Here is a 20,121-nt window from a genome sequence, read left to right on the forward strand (position 1 = left end):
GAGGTTTAATTACTAGCCTAGACTAAAGGAAGTTTTATTATGTGGCTAAAAAAATTGTTAGAAAACCAACAGCAAAAGTGATAAAGAATGCAGATCTTGTCCTCAGGCCCCCTTGATGCCAACATTGCGATTAGATTTGAAAGTTTAGCATTGTTTCATTCCATGGTGCAAGAAATAGAGCAGCCACTTAGTTTTAATATGTTGTTAGACATTGTGGGTTTAGAGCTAACATATGACTTCACCATCCATAAGAAAGACCTTGTTGAGTTGCTCAACTTTTAGGAGCTGGATGCAGTCTTCATCTAGTTGGTCATTTTGTAAGTTGCAATATATTTTTCTTATTTTGTATTATATTTATACATGTCTTAACTTTTTTCTTATTTGAATAATAGACACTTTAGCTGTATTTGCATAGAAAAAGCAAATAAGCGCACATATGGTTTCATGTGCCCTCAAAAAGTGTAAGGAACATCAAACAGTTCAGAAGCAAGGTTGGTATATGATGACCATAATGACTCAGACCAAGAGGACACTATATCTTGCATCTTATATTAAACAGTAAGTATACTATTGTATTGGGACACATAGATTATACATACATATATATAATTTATAATTAACATGATTTGTATTTTATAGTTATTATTAGACTTTTCTTGTTTTTGTTCCCCTTGATAACATTCTCTACTGGTTTGATTCTCTTCATGGAATGCCATAAGATGAAATCAAGGATGTTATTGAGATGTCGGTTTATGTTTATAAATTTATTAGGCATAAAGTTTACAAAAATGTGCTATAATATCAATTTTTTTCCTAATTGTTGATAAGGGTTTTCAAGGATTCCATATAGTAACCAAGAAGAAAAAGCCACCACCAATATGGATTCTCCCAAAAGTAAGCTGTTTTGAGCTAAGTTTTATGTTAATAAATTTCTTAGATAATAAAGTTAAATATTTTATAATGTATTCAATTCTATTTCTCATTTTGTTAGTACCATTGTCAATCTAGGAGTGTTAAATGTGGATATTATAAGATCCGCTGTATGTGGAAATTAGAAGGGGCAACTAGAAGTTACATTATAATTCTTCGATTTTTTTCACATTTTTTATCTAGTTGACTAATTATCTTGTTTATTTTAATTTACAGGAATTTTGAAATAGTGTGGAATATAAACCTGACAAAATCAACTCAATAGGGATGTTTTGTCAAGAATATTACTTGAGAATATGGGTTGATAAACATTTAGTGTAGTTGAAGTTTAAAATTTTGGTATTAATAGTTGAATATGGTTTTTTTTAGTTCATTATTTGTTAGGTTTAGTTGAACTATGGATTGGTTAGGTTGTTGATGATTATGTTTAGTTGAATTAAGATTGAAAACTTTAGTTATCTTAGACATTTGAGTTTTAGCATTGAATTCATTGAATTTTTATTGAATTTTAGTTTAAATGAAATTGTTTTAGCTCTGAATTGGTTTTGTGTTCTTTTGGTCTATTTTGTTGGCTAGAATTGGTCTGTTTGATTTAGTATTATAGGAAGGTTATATAAAAATTAAAACAAATTGATATAAAAAAATTTAAAATTTCCACAGCTATTAAATAAATATTTTTTTACAGCAATTACTCAAAAAACCACTGTAGAAAGTGAGCTCCATAACACTGTTGATTAAGAACTTTCCATGGAGGCTATTTCTTAAAAACTATTGTGGAAATTGTGTTTTCAGTATGCCTATAAAACTGCCATGAAAAATTGTTGTGGAGTGTTGTTAATTGCTTTGAAATCCTTTGTTTTTTACATTGACAGTATTCACTCACCTCTAAGATCACCATGAAAAACCCTTTTTTTTTCCTGTAGTAGTGCATTCACTTGCTTCTATCTACTTCAATAAATCAATATAATAGTAAAAAAATAATACAACACTCTTACAATGATCATAAAACCACCATAATATATAACATCTTAATTTATAATTATATATGGAGCCAAAACATGTCAAATAGAACCACATTGCATGGCATTAGGCTTAGAAATCAAACTTTGAAAAAGCACTTGTTCAAGTTACTATTTATTTGGTAACCCTAAAATTTAGCTAACTTTAAAAATTTATAACTAATTCTAAAAAAATCAAAATGAGGTGATTCCAAATTCTCTTTGAAGCATTTTCACTTTTTACGTTAAAAAATGCTCATAGGTAATTGGGTTCTATTCATTTGGTCAATTTTTAAATTCTGGCTTTTTACCGCAACTTCAAAAATTCATAACTTTTAGCACATAGCTCCAAATTAGGTGATCTACCACTATATTTGAAGCTTGGAATGTGAACTCTAAGCTCAAAAAATCTCACAACCAGATTCCATCATTTGTCTAGAAAAGTCATAGTTACAAAATCATGGTTTTTCAAGTAATTCCAACCCCTTTTTATTGCATTACCTTATGAAATTCAAACCATGATCTTCCTATTTACCAACTACCATTCATGCTATCATATACTTATGCATAATAATACCTCCTAAAGGAGAGTATCATTCCATACAAGTCTTCATCAAAATTTACATAAATTACATAACTTCACTCAAAGTTTACAATTATAAAACATAGTCAAGTACACTTTTACATGATATTTCTTGCAAGTTTCCTTATACTTCTACATTCTTTCCTTTATCCTTTGATGAGCCAACCCTTATGGTGTCAAGTTATTATAAAGAGGGGTGAGATTTCAAAGAAATCTCAGTAGCAAATAACAACAATTATAATACTAACAATGCAAGGTTTTATAGTGCTATATGTAAATTAACATTAACATTTTCACGCATTTTTATACATTATCATATCATAGAAAAGGAGCACATAAACATATTATCTAGCAATTCAAGTATACATATTGCTAAGGCATAAACGCAAGCAGTTAAGTAAAACATGTTTCTATTTACCCACTTTAGTACATGTTTGGAAATGTTACGGTTCAAGCGGATCATGAAATAAGCATGTAGATTGACAATTTGAAATTTGATTATTAGGTTACTATTCACTATAAATTTCATGTTTTGGTCTATTTTTAAAAATTCATAACTTATTGTAGAAAAATTGTGTTAAAATGATTTAAGTCTCTATTTAAAGCTCTTTTAATTCTGTATAAGGAAAAAAAATACTCATTGGTTATTTTCTTACTCATTCACTCCAGACTTACACATAAAGTTGTACTATTTTTTTGGTTAAATAGTACATTTTCAAATTCTCTATCCTAATTTTGAACAATCATATCTCTTACCACAGATATCAGTTTTAACTGAGTTGCTACTTGTTTTAAAGTTTAGGATGTGTATTAGTTGCTTACCAAATTTCATGGGCAGATTCACTTGTTTACTTTACTTTTGCTTTGTCAAAAATTTATTGCTCATAATGGGAAGTTTATCCCTTTACTTGTATTAACATGTTATAAACTTTCTTTATCTTACATGCTATCTTCCCAACATACCGTTGATCATTTTCATGCATCATTAAACTCATTCATACATGCCAATATCATTATTCATCTTTACATAATATCATAGGCATATTCATTACATATATTATCATAAGAAATTACTTAACATAAAATAACGTAATACATTTCTTAATCTCTTCTCTGTTTTTTTTTTATTCCACATCTTGCATCCCGTTTGTCTTGCTCATAAACCTATTATGGTTGGTTAAGAGAGGATGAGATTTGGGAGAATCTCAATAGCAAATAATAACTACCCACGTTATATGGCAAGCCTGGCATTCATAACATGTTTGCAACTTAATATCTTTATAACATAATGTCATGTTTGAAAATCATCACACATTTATCATAAAACACATAGGCCTATAGCATACTTTAACATATTCACATTCATGATGCATGAGTTCATAAAATCACATAAACATACAAATATGCTATACATGCAAGCAAATACTAAGCACATAAGAATAGGATAAAGTTTGCTACCTTTAGTCTTTTACATTTAATCTTTTCTCTTGCTTCTTTTGCTTCCAATCATTAAGGTTGCTTGATTAACATTTCCCATTTATCTTCCTTAACCTCTCATGGCCTTGAATACATTAACACAAAATTGTCATTTATTCATTAGAGTAATGAAATCAATGATATTCATATTTTGTTCTTTAACATGTGTTAACCTCTAAGTTTTGAGCTTTGATTCCAATCTTTCTAAAATTAATTCTACATGCTATTCCCATATAATTTTGCATGCAGAATCCACTTCCAAGTTTAAATTAAACAAAATATGACTCCTTCCAACTCGAACAAGCTTGGTTGAAATTATAAGATTTAGGGCTCAAAATTTCATTTTCAAGTCCAATGCTTCCAAATTTGCTTTCTCACATCTACCCCACATAATTTTCCATTCTAAACAAATTAGAAACATTAAAATAATCAAAATCCAACCCTAGCATCATCCCTAATTCTGGCAAAAATTCTTATGAAATTAGGAGAGGTTGGATTCTTTCCAATTTCATCACAAAATCACTTGATTCCTACTCTTATCTTCTTCTTAATTATTAATCTAACATCAATCATTCCTTTTCATAGTTTAAACACAATTGGACAGCATGTCATCTTAGGGTCTCATGCTTCCAAATCTCATCAAAAACCATAACCAAGCTTTTCAAGACATAAAGCATGATAAACTACATTAAAAACCACGATCTTACCTTGTCTTGAAGCTTGGATTTTCCTAGGACTTGAAGCTCTTCTTCTTCTCCTTTTTCTCTCTAAAATTTTGTGCTTCCCTTACTCTTTTTCTCTTTTCCATCCAAACACACAAATGGGAGGGAGAAAATGGTATTTATAAGGCTCTAGTTACCAGTTACCTACCTTTACCATTTTACCATAACACATCTTTAGATTAAACTATGTATTCCTTGATCTTGCTAAATATCCAATTACCATGCCATGTGCTCCTCTTCTAATTTTTCCCATGTGTTCTTAATTAAATTGAAGAGTTGTTTGAAATCGAAGGTAATTTCTTTCCAATTTTGCCCTTAACAAATTGTATAATTCCCTCCATGTCCCCTCCTCAAATTAACATTAAAATAGGGAGGGAAATAGAGAGAAATTCGTGCTCCCTCTCACCCTTGATTAATCCTTCACCTATTTCACAATTTTTCTCCATATCAGGTACTTTTCTAAGTCCTAACTTACTCGATAACACTGGGACATGTTCTGGCACCCTTTTTCATCATAAATAACACCACATGTCATTATATATGTGAAACATCCTTCCTTTAACCCCTCAGAGTGCACATTTAGAGATGTTACAATTCAAGCAATTCACAAAACAAGCTCGTAGATTGAAAATTTGCAATTGGTTCCCAGGTTACTGTTCATTGGTAAAATTTTAGATTTTTAGCTCAATTTTGAAAAATCATAACTAATTCTATAAAAATCGTATTGAGGTACTCTAAAATTTTACTTGAATATCTTTCAATTCTCTATAGAAAAAAAATACCAAACTAGACTTATCTCAAGCCAATTCACACAGTTTAATCCATGATGACTGTTCATTTAGTACATTCTAGAACCTCTAGTTTCTTGACTCAAATTTGGAAATTCGTATCTCTTAGTGTACACATCCAATTGAGGTCATCTACCTATCATTTTAAAGCTTGGGATGTGTATAATAAGTTTGCCAAGTTTCATGACTTAAGTCATACATTTGATAGGTCAAACTGGAACTGGAAGCTGACTGCTCCAGGACCTACGTTTTATCCCTTAACCAAATCTTACTGTAATTCTTTTTATTGTTTGGCATGCGTAACTTAGCCTTATTCTTTCCCATTTATTCTTATACATTCGTATTCATGCTATAAACATTCTAAACAAATACATGGTATTATTGGCATTCATATACATAGTTTACATAATAGGAGAATTATACATAAATCCTTAACCAATCATTAATATCAATAATTCTCTACTTTCTTCTCCTTCCTTCTCATGCTCTCCTTCATGCAATCATTGTGCATCATTGATTGATCTAAATAGTTGGTTATGGTGGGGTGAGATTTGGAAGAATCTTAGTAGCAAACAATAACCACACCAAACATACATGGTAAGCTTGGCATTTATAGTATGCTTGCAACTTAACATCTTTATAACATAATCACATGTTTGAAAATCATCATGCATTTATCATAAATACATAGGCCTATGACATATTTCAAACACAGTCACAATCATAACACATGAGTTCATAAAATCATATAACATAGAAATATGTCATACATGTAAGCAAATACCAAGCACATAAGAGTAAGATCAAGTTTGCTACCTTATGTCTTCAAACTTTCTCTTTAGTTCCCCTTGCTCCCTTTGCTACCAACCATTAAGGTTGCTTGCTCAACTTTGGCTTTCATCTTCCTCAATGTCTTATAACCATAAATGCATCAACACATCATTTCCATTAATTCATTAGAGCCATGGTAATCAACAATATCAACACTTTGTTTTCTCTTAATTATATTAAATTCTAACTTTTGAACTTGATTTATAATCTTTCTAAAATTAATTCCACATGCTATTCCTACACAATTTTTCATGTAGAATCTATTTACAAGCTCAAAATAATCAAAATCAAACTCCTTCCCTATGAACCAGCCTTGACTAAAAAGTACGCACTTAGGGTCTAAAATTTTCAATTTTCAATTCTAATACTTCCAAACTTGTTTTCTCACCTTTACCCTACACAATTTTCCATTTTAAACACATTGGAAGTATCAAAATCATAAAAATCCAATCCTAGTCCTAAGAACTAGCTCTGGATGAAGTGTTACTAAAGTTACATAATCATAAAATTCTATCAATTTCAACATAAAGCCACTTGATTCTTGTTTCTTTCAAGCCTTTAAACATTATTCTAACATCAATTTCATTTTCCCCTTAACTTAGATATTTCGTGTATCATACCCCCCTAGGGTTTCAAGCTCTAAAAAATATTAAAATGCATAACCAAGCTCAATAACAACAATGATAGTGAAAATTACATCAAAAACCATGAACATACCTTGTTTTAGAGCTTGATCTTGCATGGAGACACTTGGCCTTTATCTCTTCCTCTTTTTTCTCTCTCTAGAATTTATTTTGCAAGAGCTTTCCCTTGGTTTCCATGAGCTTGGACAAAATGAGGGGTGGGGAGGGGGTATTTATGGAAAACAAGACTGAATCATGACTGTTGATCTTAAAAATATGTGGCTTAATCTTGACTGTCCATTTTTCCTCTTCATCTTGTGATGAAAAGTGTCCTATGGCATCATGCTTACGTCATCAAGCCACATGTCTTCAATCCAACAGTACATGTGTCCTTTTACTGGAAATTTCCAACATTATCCATGAATTTTAAATTTCATTTAATTAATTTCTTTGAGTGGGCAGCAAGTCACAAAATTGGGCTCTCTTCTAGGCCTAATGTGGGTCCCACACATGGTCTAGGATGGCCCAAAAAGTTAGCCCACAAACCAAAGCACAATCACAAACCATTCCGACTCCTTTTCAGTTACTATTTACTTGTAACATTCCTTAATTTTTCTAGGCCTCCAAAAATTTATTTCTCTCCATGATAAATCCCTTTTTCATATAAGAATATGATCTAAAAATTTTCAGAATTTATCCCCACCTCTAGATATTTATTTTGAATTTTCTCCTGATTAGGCCTTTGTAAGTGTAGCTGTAGGAAAATAAATTCCCTCTCCTGAGTTTCCAAGACTTGAAACTAATTTTATAAATTCACACTCATATTTAGATAATTTATCCATATTTTTCCAAATTTATTGAGGCCTCTAACTATTTAAATAATTATTTTTCTCTAATTTTTTTCACTATTATTTCGAAAACCTCCATTTTCAGAAAATTCCGTAATGAGCTATTTTATATTATTTTCACCTTTTGGGCCTCAATTGAGATTCCAAAGCCTCTAATTCATATCTTACCATTTTTTTGAGAGTTTTCTGAAATTTTTGGGCATAATTATCATTTTCCCCTTACTAGCCTGAGATTTCGCAAAATTATGATTTTGTCTCTGATTTGGCTTAACCCAAAATTCACCTTATTAGGGCCTCCAGTATAACCATTTGCCTATATTCCTATCTATTTCTCATTCTTGGGCCTCAAAACTTCATCCGAGTCTCTAACTTTCTCTTTTCTTAATCCCAGAAAACTTTCCCTTTGCTATTTAATCCCCTGGAATCCCTCTGTCCTTCTAGGGAATCTCTGGGACTTCTACCAAAAAAAGGTTTGGTAGCTTGCCCATTTCAGGCTAATTCCAATACTTCTAAGTCTAAAATTCAGGGTGTGACAATATGTATGTACAAGAGATGCTTTTTCCTGTGTCTCTCTATTAAACAATTAATAATATTTATTTTAAAGTAAAATTGACCAAAATCTTTCTATCAGTTTGACTCCAAAAATCTATCTATGGGTACCATTAACTCTTTTTTTTTGTAAGAAATTTTTTTGATTTTTCTCATGTCAAACTTTAATATCTAAGCAATGTATTTTGACTTTTCCCAAACACTCCCTTCTCTATAAAATTCGGCTTAAATTATTCTAAAGCCAACCTCTCTTTTTCAAGGGTCTTGGATAATTTTACAATCTTACATAATTCATCAAATAATTAATTCCCATTTTTGTTTGGTTATTTGAGGCCTTTCATATTTTAAATAATTGATTTTGGATAATTTTTTCTTACTTAGTCAAAATTCCCACAATTAGTAAATTTACTAATATTTTCTTAAAATTTATTCTGGGGGTATTTTCATAATTTTTAACCTCAAATGGGCCTTTATACCTCATTTCCCATTTTCTAAGATTTTTCTAGAATTTCAGGCATACTCTCCATCATTACCCTTTCCAACTCGAAACGTGTTGAAATTATAATTAGGTCCTTGCTGGGGTTTAACATCAAGAATCATCCCTTTAAGGTATTTACCATAACTTTTGGCTTATATTCACCCTCATTTATCATACTAGGCCCCTGAGACCTCATTGGAGTCTCTGTCTTCCTTGTTTCTTAGTTCCAAAAAACTCTTACCTTACGATTTAGTCCCTAGGAATCCTCTCATCCTTCCGGGAAATTTTTAGAACTCCTGCCAAAAGAGGTCTGGTAGCGTGCCCATTTCATGCTATTTTTTACACTTCTAGGGCCAAAATCTACAATGTAAATTAAGCTCATCACATCATCTCTAACTCAACCACATCATGGCATAAAACACATAGCAAAACAACCAATACAAGTTAACATTAAAATTATAGGTTCTTGCTAACTTGTTCAAACCCTTGTTTTTTGCTCTCTTTCCTTGGTTCTTAAGTCTCCTCTTTCTCAAGATCCATACCTATCAATTACATACTAAAGGCATTCTTCAACTCAAACAACTTCACTGGAAACTTAACTAAAAACCATAACCCTTTATCCTTGATTTTAGGGTTTTTGTATCATCTTTCTAAACATAACTTCCACATGCTTTTCCTATAGAATTTTTCATATATAATCCATTTTGAACTTAGATTCATCGAAATCCAACTCCTTCCTATAGATTCAAACTTGGCCGAGATATAGGACTTAGGATCGAAAAATTCCATTTTCAATTTTAATGCTTCCAAACACATTTCTTCAATACATTCCTACAAAATTTCATTTTCTAAGCTTATTGGAAGCATCAAGTTAACATGAATCAAGTGCTAGCCTCATGTTCCATACTTGATTGAAACATATGCCCTAGAGTCATGAGTTGAAATTCTTCCACAAACCAAGTTACAATACAATTTTCTAACCATTTTCAATCCTCTAATCCCTATGCCATCTATTAATCATTCATTACAAGTTATATGGAATTTTGGGTAGCCTAGTATCATAGGATTTTTATCCAATTTCTCTGTCCAAATTAATTCCAAAATAACCACTAACTAAGGTAATTAAATCCTTAATAAAAGTCTTAACTTATCTTGGATGATTGCTTGAAGTTAGCTTAGTTTCCTCCTTCCACTTTCTCTTCCCTTTTCTCTTCCTTTTTCTTCAAATCAAGAGCAAAACCTTCCCTCCCTTCTTTCCATTTTTTTGCCGAATTTCTCATTTATGGTGGGGGTATTGGTAAACAAAATTTTCCTGAGGATTTCCTGTTTTGCCCTTAGTGAAATGTTATAATTCCAATGGTCACTTGTCTTATGATCATGTCTTCTCCTCCATGATCATGCCACATGTCATGCCACCTATCACCTATGTGATTATAAAAAATTATTTTATTATAATTTAACCTCTTCTAACTATGCCCCTTAACAAATGGTACAATTCTATCCATGTCCTTCTCTTCAAAAATGGTGCCAAAAATGGTAGGAAAACGGGAGGAAAAGTTGTCCTACTACGCTTTCAGTTATTCAATTATACAATCTCACCGTATCGGTAAAACTTTTTCTAGTTCTTGTCTAATCTAGTAGCTCTAAAAATTTATCTCTCTATGTTAATAACTTTCTTTTATTGAGGAGAATTTTTCTCATTTTTATCAAGGCCAAATTTGACCTGCAACTACTATTCATATTTTTTTTCCAAAATTAGTCTATTACTAACATAATTCAACTTTAAATATTTTTAAAGCTAATCTCTATACTTCTAGAGGTGGGGCATAATTTTAAAATCTACTATAAACTCTCAACTAAATTTTTCTCATTTTATTATGAATAATTGAGTCTCTATATATTTAAAATAATTCATTTTGGCTAATATTCCTTTAATTAGCCAAAAATACCAATAATTATAGAAAATTTTATAATAAATTATTTTCATCTTCTTTTTACCCTTTGAGCCTCAAATATTGTTCGAAACACTCTATTTTTATTTTTCTTGAATTTTTGAAAATTTTTAGAAAATTTGGACATAGTTTCTAATATTGCCCTTCTTTGACCAAAATTTTTCAAAATGACATTCTGGTCCTTGCCCAGGTTTTACTTGAAAGCGAGCAATTTCTTCTCCTCAATATCAGATAAAGAGCTGGCTATGATAACATGCAATTTTTCATTTTAAGCTAGATAAGCATTTTTCAAATGAGACGACAATAATTTAAGTTCCAAATCTGGTGGTTTGATAACAGAAGGAACTAATTCCTTAAGTTCCAAAATAGCTAAATATGCTGAAGGTGTGTGTGGGTAATATGCATGATTACAAGATGAATCAAATGATGTATGCTTCTCAGAAATAACATTAATTACAGGAGAAATAAGGTCAGAAAACCCCCTATTTCGTACTGTTGAGCTGAGCGTATCCTCTCCTGTAACATCCAAACTTTTAGGCCTAGAAGTACCAGAAATAGCCTGAATCAAATAGGCTACTAGACTCCTTTTGAGCAGAAGTCCCGAAGATGAGAAAGGAAGTCAAAGCAGTTTTAGGGACTAAACTGCAAAGTGAAAGTTTTAAGGGGTTAAAGTGTAATCAAGTTAGAGGCTCCAGTAAAGTCTCAAAGGCCCAGAGAGAGAAAAGAGGCTAGATACAGGCCAAAGTTTAAGTTAGCAACCTCAAAGAGAGGATTGTATGAAGTTAAGTCCAAGCAGGGACTAAACCGTAAATTCAGAAAGTGATGACCAACGGGGGTAAAAATGGAAGAGTATACAGAGAATTTCAAGAAAATCCCAGAAAATAGGAAATAATATTCTAAGGCTCTTCTGTGAAGAGAAAAGAAAAAAATACCCCTGAGGCAACTGAAAATCACCTTGACTGTCTTTGTTTACACCTTGAGGCCAATTTCAAAAATTTATCCAAGGATTGTACTATAGGCACAACCTCGGGTCGTTTCACTTGTGGAGCCGAAATTAAGATCCTAGATTAATTAACTAAATGCCATGGTTATGGAAATTAAGCTGGAAAAGGTTGGGGTTTTCATTGAGATTTGTAATTGAGATAAAATGCAACAAATGTAAATGTATTTTTGGATTTTTGGGAGATTAAGATGAAATGGTTGGAAATCAAGTACTGAATCAATTGATGAAACCTCTTGAAAATGGATTCTTGGCAATCATAGTTCTCTTAAGATGTGGGAGTTTTAGAAATTTATTAGGTTTTCTTGATAACAACCTCAATAACTCATTGAGTCCAATGCTTACATTAATGAACTCATTAATGAAAACATTGTTAAGCTTCCCTAATGTGTAATTAAGAATGATTAATGCAAATGGTTCAATGTAACAGAAAATCAACTCATCATCAAAACATGACCATGCAAGATGAAGAGAATCAAAAAAGCTACAAAGAACATATATGTAACTACATATATTGAAGCATGAAATCCAACATTAACCAATCCAACTACAAATATGAATCATCAACTAATGATTACATATCAATCAAAGTCTTTCACTAAGAATTTACAAATCCTAGACCTAGGAATTCATAAATACATAGCTAAACTAAGATGAAACTGAAACTCCCCTTTTAAGCTCTTAGAACTCATGCCAATCATTCATATTCAAGAGCTGGAGGAAGCCTAGCCACTCATGGTGTGCAAAAACATCTCTATTAAAATTGACTCAATGTTGCCCATGGATAAAGATGACAGTGGAAGATGAGGGATTAGGGTTCTGGTGGGAGAGATGAGAGAAGATGAAGAGAAAAATGTGGATGGTGGCTGAATATTCCTGTCTGACCTCACTCATACCGAAAATAGGGTTTCTAACCCGAATATGATGTGTCTGGGTCGATTCATGGAAGTGAGCAAGTCAAATTTTCACGAAATGGTCGGGTCTGATTTTGCTGATACGAGGGGTTCGCCATGACAAACCATGGTAGAGAGTTTCTTTCCTGAAGGCAGACGTTTGTCGCAGCGAACCATGGCAGAGGGTCCTCTTTTTGCTCTTTGTGCCTTGAGTCTTCAATCTTGGCTCCAATCTCAGGTGTCCTACACTGAAAAGCAACAATTTAAGGCATTAATTGTCCTAGAAATTAATTGAATACAATTAATAACTAATTATGACGATTTTACCCTAAAAAAGACACTAACTCAATGCAAGAACTCTTGATCGAAACAAGCTCAATTATAGCCAAAAGAGCCAGAAAATGCAACAAAACCAAGAATGATGTAATGAAAAGATAAGAATAATTTGAGCTCAATCAAATTCCCCCATACTTAGACCTTTGTACTCCTGGACAAAGCTCAAAAATAATTCAAAGAGATACCAGCACAAAGAGAAGCACTACCATGCTTAAAGATGAAATCAGAAGATTAGTAAGAAATTCTCACAGGAGTTGACAACAGTAAAACAAGGATGTGCTAAGAAAAATAGTACAATGGACAATTAACCCAAACGATTTATCAAAAGAGATCTATCTCATGGATAAGTGTTTCGCTCTTAACTCACTTGTCTTGGGATTATTTCACTCTAAGTCTACTCAATCCAATTTCTACCATAGGCTTGTAATAATTCTACCTATCCACCACAGGAAGCAAACTTTGCAAATCAAGAGGACTTTAAGGGGTTAGAATTTGAATGAAGGCCAAATGAAATGAATGGAATGAGAATGAAAACGGAAATGAGTACAAGCATACAAATTATTAAAACAGAATTAATATAAATAAAAGTAAGGAGAGAAGCTACTTATTTTTGTTTTGTAATTTTTATATCTCTATCCTTTCTTTTCTTTTCTTTTTCTCTTTTTCTCTTTTTTTTTGTTTTTTGTTTTTTTTGTTGGAGCAACTTCTCTCTCTCTTCTTTTTTTTTTATCACAAAATAATTGCATGCATGAACTCAAGATGAAGGTCCAAAGGGGTTTACAATGGTGAAATGATTGGGTTTGTGTTTGGAAAGTGAGGGTTTGAAAACGAATGCCTCTATCATCTTTACAAAAATTGATTCACTAAGCTTTGACTAAGAATTAAAACAAGTTCTAGAGAAATATGAAATAAGCAGATTCACTCAATTTAATAACTTTAGGCCCAAAAATCCTTCCAACAAGGCTAAAATCTCAATTAATCAATCTCAAGGGTTAAAAACCATATAATCCTAATTTCAAAGCATATCATCATTTACTATCTGTCAAAAACATGAGAATAACTAGTCCAAGTTCAACCCTCATTTAAAAGTATGGAAAGTTTTCTAAAAGCACAAGTACAATTTGAACTTTCCATCAATTTCAAAAGGATGCAAGATCATAAAGAATCTAAACAGGAACAATTTTTGAAGATCAATTGAAATTGTAAAGAATTTATTATTTATTATTATTATAATTTTTTTTTCGTTTTTTTTTGGGTCGCTGCGGCGAAGGCTCACAGAGAGCCAAGTTTGGAGAAAAGGCCTGCTTCGTCGCAGTGAAACATAAGTTAGTCGCGGCGAAGTGTGGCCAAGAGCTACATTAGCGCTGATAAAAGGGGTTTCGTCGCGGTGAAAGCAGATGTTTGTCGTGGCGAAAGGTGACAGAAAGCAGTAAACAATGCAATTTTCAACTCTTCAGAAAACTAAGTTCAAAATATTCACAATTCAAAAATACCTCAAATCACATAGATGCATGAATGCATGAGAATTATTTGCTACAATCCATAATAGGTCCCTCCCCCACACTTAAACACAACATTGTCCTCAATGTTTGAACTAGAATAGGCAAACCAATCACAAAGTGAACCGGAAGTTGTGAAGTCCAATTGAAATTGAAGCACAACACATCGAATTCACAAAAAGGAGGGAGAAGGTGATAGGTTGCATGCAAAACAAAGAGGAAAAGAAAACAATAGAAGTTGGGACCAAAGTAAGAGTAATAGCAAATTGTAAAGGCCATCAATAGCCAAAGAGTCGAATAACATCCAATGTAACATCAAAAAAGTTTAACAAGTAACCAGCTACACCAACTAAAAAGAAACACAAAGAATAATAAAGAAAACAAAACACAAGCAAAGAGCTACTGCTGTGTCCCAGTATCATCTGTCCCAAACCCGGATGGTCCTGCACCAGAAGTGCCTGCTCTAGATGTGCCAGCTCCGCTCTGAGGGTCTTCCTCTTTGAGAGGTAGGATGAAGTTCAATCGGTCAGCAATCAGGGCATCCACACGACGGCGGTAACGTCGATCTCGATCGTACAGAGCATCGCGGTCCTTCTACCTCTTCATCTCGCGAAGGAGGGTGACTCGCAACTGGTGGACATGGTCGGCCAGCTCATCAATATCATCAGCCAAAGTGTCCAAGGTGACAGGTTCAGGAGCTTCTGGATCTGGCTAGTCTTCTTGAGCTTCAGGAGCTGGTGCACCGGCTGCATGCGCTGCGCCAACATCATACACATGGTGGATGGGAGGAGTGGGTTCAATGACAGGCTGTTTGAGGCGGTCATATCTAAACAAAGGGGCTGGCTCAAAATAGCTGTCATTGTTGTACTCAGGGACATTGGTAGCCCTAAAAAGGTCAGTGACTAGGTGGGGAAAAATGATACTGTTGGTGAGTTTGGGGGTGTTGATGGCATCATGGAGGGCTGAGTAGATGGTGTCGGCTACATCAAAGGAGCGGCCAGTCATGAGAAGGTAAATGTAAAGGGCTTGGCGCTTTTGAACATTGGCTAGGTGGGTGGTGGGTACGAGGTTGTTATAAACAAAATGCAGCCAGGGGCGAGCCTCAGGTCGGAACTCGGATCGCTTAAGGTATTGCTCAGAAGTATGGGGGCGATGCCAAGTGGCTCCGTCATGACATAAGGTTTGGACCACATCATCAAATGGGTAATTGTCTCTGTAGGCCGAATAACCCGAATGGCGACTAGGGGGAAGGCAGTAATAGAAACGGATGTTGTTAGCGGTAAAGGAATGGCGGACAAGGACATTGCGGAAGTCGACGACCAAGGAACCATGGAAACGGGCATAAGTGTAAAAGTGGCAAACAAAAGCGTCATTACCCAAAGAACGCTCTTGGACCAAACCGGTCAATTGAGAGGCACGGAGCTGGCAGACAAAGGGGTGATCAGGGGGGTCTAAGGGAAAAGGTCATTCTTTAAGGAGGGGTCTTTGGTGAATTTTTTGATATAATTCCTCAAAAGTGTATTCATCCCCCGAATCAGACTCAGACACAGGCGCATGGTTCTTAGTGCGAGGCATACTCTGAACACAAGAATTAAAACACACTAAACAAGGGCCACACAAACAACAACTAACACTATCCCAGAAAAACCAAAATCACAACCTAGACAGTAGCAAATGGCTATATAATGATTCATAGGTTTTTAGTTTATCAAAAACTTTCAGAATTAAGTAAAGAGATTAAAGAAAAACACAATGTACCATGAATCATTAGATAACCTAAAAGCTACGTAACTATAATCTAATATCAAAATAACCCAACCTAACAACACAATAACAGAGCAAATAAACAAACTAACAACTAAACAAAATTAAAACAAAAGAAAGAACAAAGGAAGAGAGGAAACCATACCACAAGAGAGGAGAAGTCAGCGCCGAAGGAGAGCAGAGGAGAGAAAGGCTAAAAGAAGACGGAAGATGGAAGAGATAAAGGGAGAAGGGGAAAAAGGGAGAGTGTGACTGAGAGGAGCAGCGGAGGGGAGGAGGTTGAAGGTCTAAAGGGTGAAGGCAGAGAGAATTCGCCGCTGTGGTTTCTGAAAGGGAGAAGGCGAAGAGGGGGCAGTTACTGAATAATAGACGGGACCGACAGTTTTGGAAAAATGAAGGGGTAAAAGGAGTATAATGAGAGGGAAAAGGGAAAAGACCAAAAAGGGTTTAAGATAATGGGATGGGTGAATCAGAAATAGGGGCAAAAAGGGAAATTCACAAGGAAAAATAGGGAAAAACGAAACTGATCAGCGCTAAAATGGCGGGTTCGTCGTGGCGAACCATTCCCGAGACGAAAACAAAGGGGGAGAAAGACGTTTCACCGCGACGAAAGTAGAAGTTCGTTGCGACGAAACCATCCCGAGAGCAACACCCAGAAGCTAGCGATATTCGCCGCAGTGAAGTCTGGAGTTCGCTGTAGTGAAAGGTCACCGAGAGCAACACAAGAAACACAGAACCACTTTGCCGCGGCGAAGGCTTAGGTTTGCTACGGCGAAGTGTCACAGAGAGCACAGAACAACACAAAAACACCTAACAATAGAGAAACATAACACACAAACAACATAAGTAGCTGGATACTTCAAAAACTTTAAAGTGCATCAAAATAGATCAAAAGGGTGCTCAATAAGTCCATGATTAAGCAGTATACCACAAACAAGTTTTCTCAATCAATATGATTCATATAATTTATTGCAAGCACCATATTACCAACAAGCACAAAATGAAAAAGGATAGAGATCAGAACTTGCAGGGGGTCTTATTGAATTCAAACTACAACTACACTACTATCCTACTGAAATGGTTTCTCCCCCCACACTCATTCAGTATACAAAGCACTAAACATAGCAAGATCAATAATTAAGCAAAAGCATGTAAATGAGTGAAGGAAAGAAACGACCAGGGAGTTAAGGAGGCTTTTGATTCTCATGGTAGAGTTTCAATAGATGGCCATTAACTTTGAATCTGGCCCCAGTCTCCTCATATAGTAACTTTGAATCTAGACCGAAATTTTGCGCTTTCGTGAATATGTATGGCCCATCATATCTGGTGTTGAATTTTCCTTGCTTGAAAGTAAACCGAGCCTTATACAACAACACTTTATCGCCTTCCTTAAAGTTCTTTCTCAAGATACCCCGATCATGCACAAATTTGGTCTTTTCTTTGTAGAGTCTGGAGTTCTCATAAGCTTCAAGTCTAATCTCCTCCAACTCTTGCAATTGCAGCTTCTTTTCCATCCCAGAGGACTCTATATTCATGTTGCACTACTTGACTGCCCAATATGCTTTGTGTTCCAGCTCCACTGGCAAATGACATGGCTTTCCATAAACTAGACGGTAGGGAGACATGCCAATGGGTGATTTGTATATAGTCCGGTAAGCCCATAATGCTTCTTCTAAACGTGAGCTCCAGTCCTTCTTGGATGGTTTGACCATTTCTCCAAAATATGCTTCACTTCCCTATTAGATAGTTCAGCTTGACCATTGGTTTGGGGGTGATAGGCAGTAGAGATTTTATGAGTGACACCAAATTTGGACAACATGTTGTTGACTATCCTATTACAAAAATGTGTTCCCCGATCACTCACTATAGCCCTAGGGATCCCATACCTACAGAAAATGTGTGATTTTAGAAATCTATGAACAGTTGGGGCATCATCTTTTCTGCAAGGTATAGCTTCAATCCATTTGGATACATAATCTACAGCTAATAAAATATATACAAAACCAAAGGAAGAAGGAAAGGGTCCCATAAAGTCAATTCCCCAAACCTTAAAAATCTCACAAAACAGAAGGGGTTGTTGAGGCATCTCATGTCTTTTTCCCAACCCCCCAAATCGCTGACACTTGTCACATTATCTACAAAATGTTAAAGAATCTTTGAAGAGGGTAGGCCAATAAAATCCAGAATCTAAGACCTTCCTAGATATCCTCCTTGCACTAAAATGAGCACCACAAACCATGGAATGGCAAGCTGAAATAATAGGTTCAAAATCCTCCTCCGGCACACACTTTCGTATTACTTGGTCACTGCACATCCTCCACAGATGAGGGGCATCCCAAATGTAATACTTTACTCGGTACGAAGCTTTTGTGCCTGAAATCTAGACATAAAGGGAGGAGTGAGTCCATACATGAGATAATTGACAATATTAGCATACCAAGGCTCTATAGTAACCACAGAACATAAAGCTGAATCAGTAAAAGAGTCACAAGTCAAGTCAGAAGAATCTACTCCCCTTGTGTCCTCCGGTAGCCTACTCAGGTGATCGGCTACTTGATTCACTGTCCCGGGTCTATCCTTAATCTCAATGTCAAACTCTTGAAGCAGTAAAGCCCATCTGATCAATCTTGGTTTAGATTGTGGCTTTTTAAGTAGATAGCGGACAACTGCATGATCTGTATACATAACCACTCGAGAATTAATTAGATACTGTCTAAACTTATCTAAAGCAAATACAATAGCAAACATTTCTTTCTCAGTGGTGGTATAGTTGACTTGAGCTGGGTCAAGTGTCTTAGAGGCATAGGCTATTACTCTAGATTGCTTCTCCTCTTTCTGGCCAAGCATAGCAGCCACTGCACAATTAGAAGCATCACATGAGAGTTCAAAATGTAAATTCCAGTTGGGTGCAGTCAAAATAGGAGGTGAAACAAGCATAGACTTGAGAGTATAAAGGCATGTCTACATTTTTCATCAAAATTAAATTCAACATCCTTTTTAAGAAGAGTAGAAAGGGGCAAATCAACTTTACTAAAATCTTTAATAAAGTACCTATAAAACCCTTCATGCCCAAGAAAAGATCTCAAATCTTTAAGACAGGTGGGGTAAGGCAAAGATGAGATAACTTTAATTTTAGCCTTATCAACTTCAATCCCTTTGCTAGAGATGATGTGACCTAACACTATGCCACTAACCACCATGAAATGACATTTCTCAAAGTTCAAAACAAGATTTTGGCTATGCATCTCTCTAGAGCCTGCCTTAGGCTATTTAGGCACTGATCAAAGCTCTCCCCATAAACCGTAAAATCATCCATGAAAACCTCTATATTGTGCTCTAAAAGGTCATTAAAAATTGCCATCATGCACCTTTGAAAAGTGCCTGGAGCGTTACATAACCCAAATGGCATCCTTCGATAAGCAAAGGTACCAAAGGGGCATGTGAAAGTGGTTTTGTCCTGATCCTCGGGGGCTATGGGTACCTGAAAATAGCTGGAAAAGCCATCTAAAAAGCAATAATGTGATTTACCAGCTAGTCTCTCCAACATTTGGTCAATGAAGGGTATAGGAAAGTGATCCTTGCGTGTTGCATCATTAAGTCTCCTATAGTCTAGGAAATAGAAACTGTGTGTGGGATAGAAAGCATGCAATTAACCACAGTACAATCAAGGCATGTAACATCACCACCATATGAGCAAGTAGAAGGTGTAGAGTAAAGAGATGAAAAGGAAGAAATGGATTCATTCTCATCAATAGATTCATTAGTGTAAATATCAGAATAGAAAGAGTCATTTTGCAATTCAACTTCAGAGCAAGCATCCTCAACAGCAATGTCTATCATGTTAACCCCCA

The sequence above is a fragment of the Neltuma alba genome, unplaced genomic scaffold (genome assembly GCF_004799145.2).
Source record: "Neltuma alba isolate B1F8T4 unplaced genomic scaffold, ASM479914v2 tig00010259_pilon, whole genome shotgun sequence".
NCBI lineage: Eukaryota > Viridiplantae > Streptophyta > Magnoliopsida > Fabales > Fabaceae > Neltuma > Neltuma alba.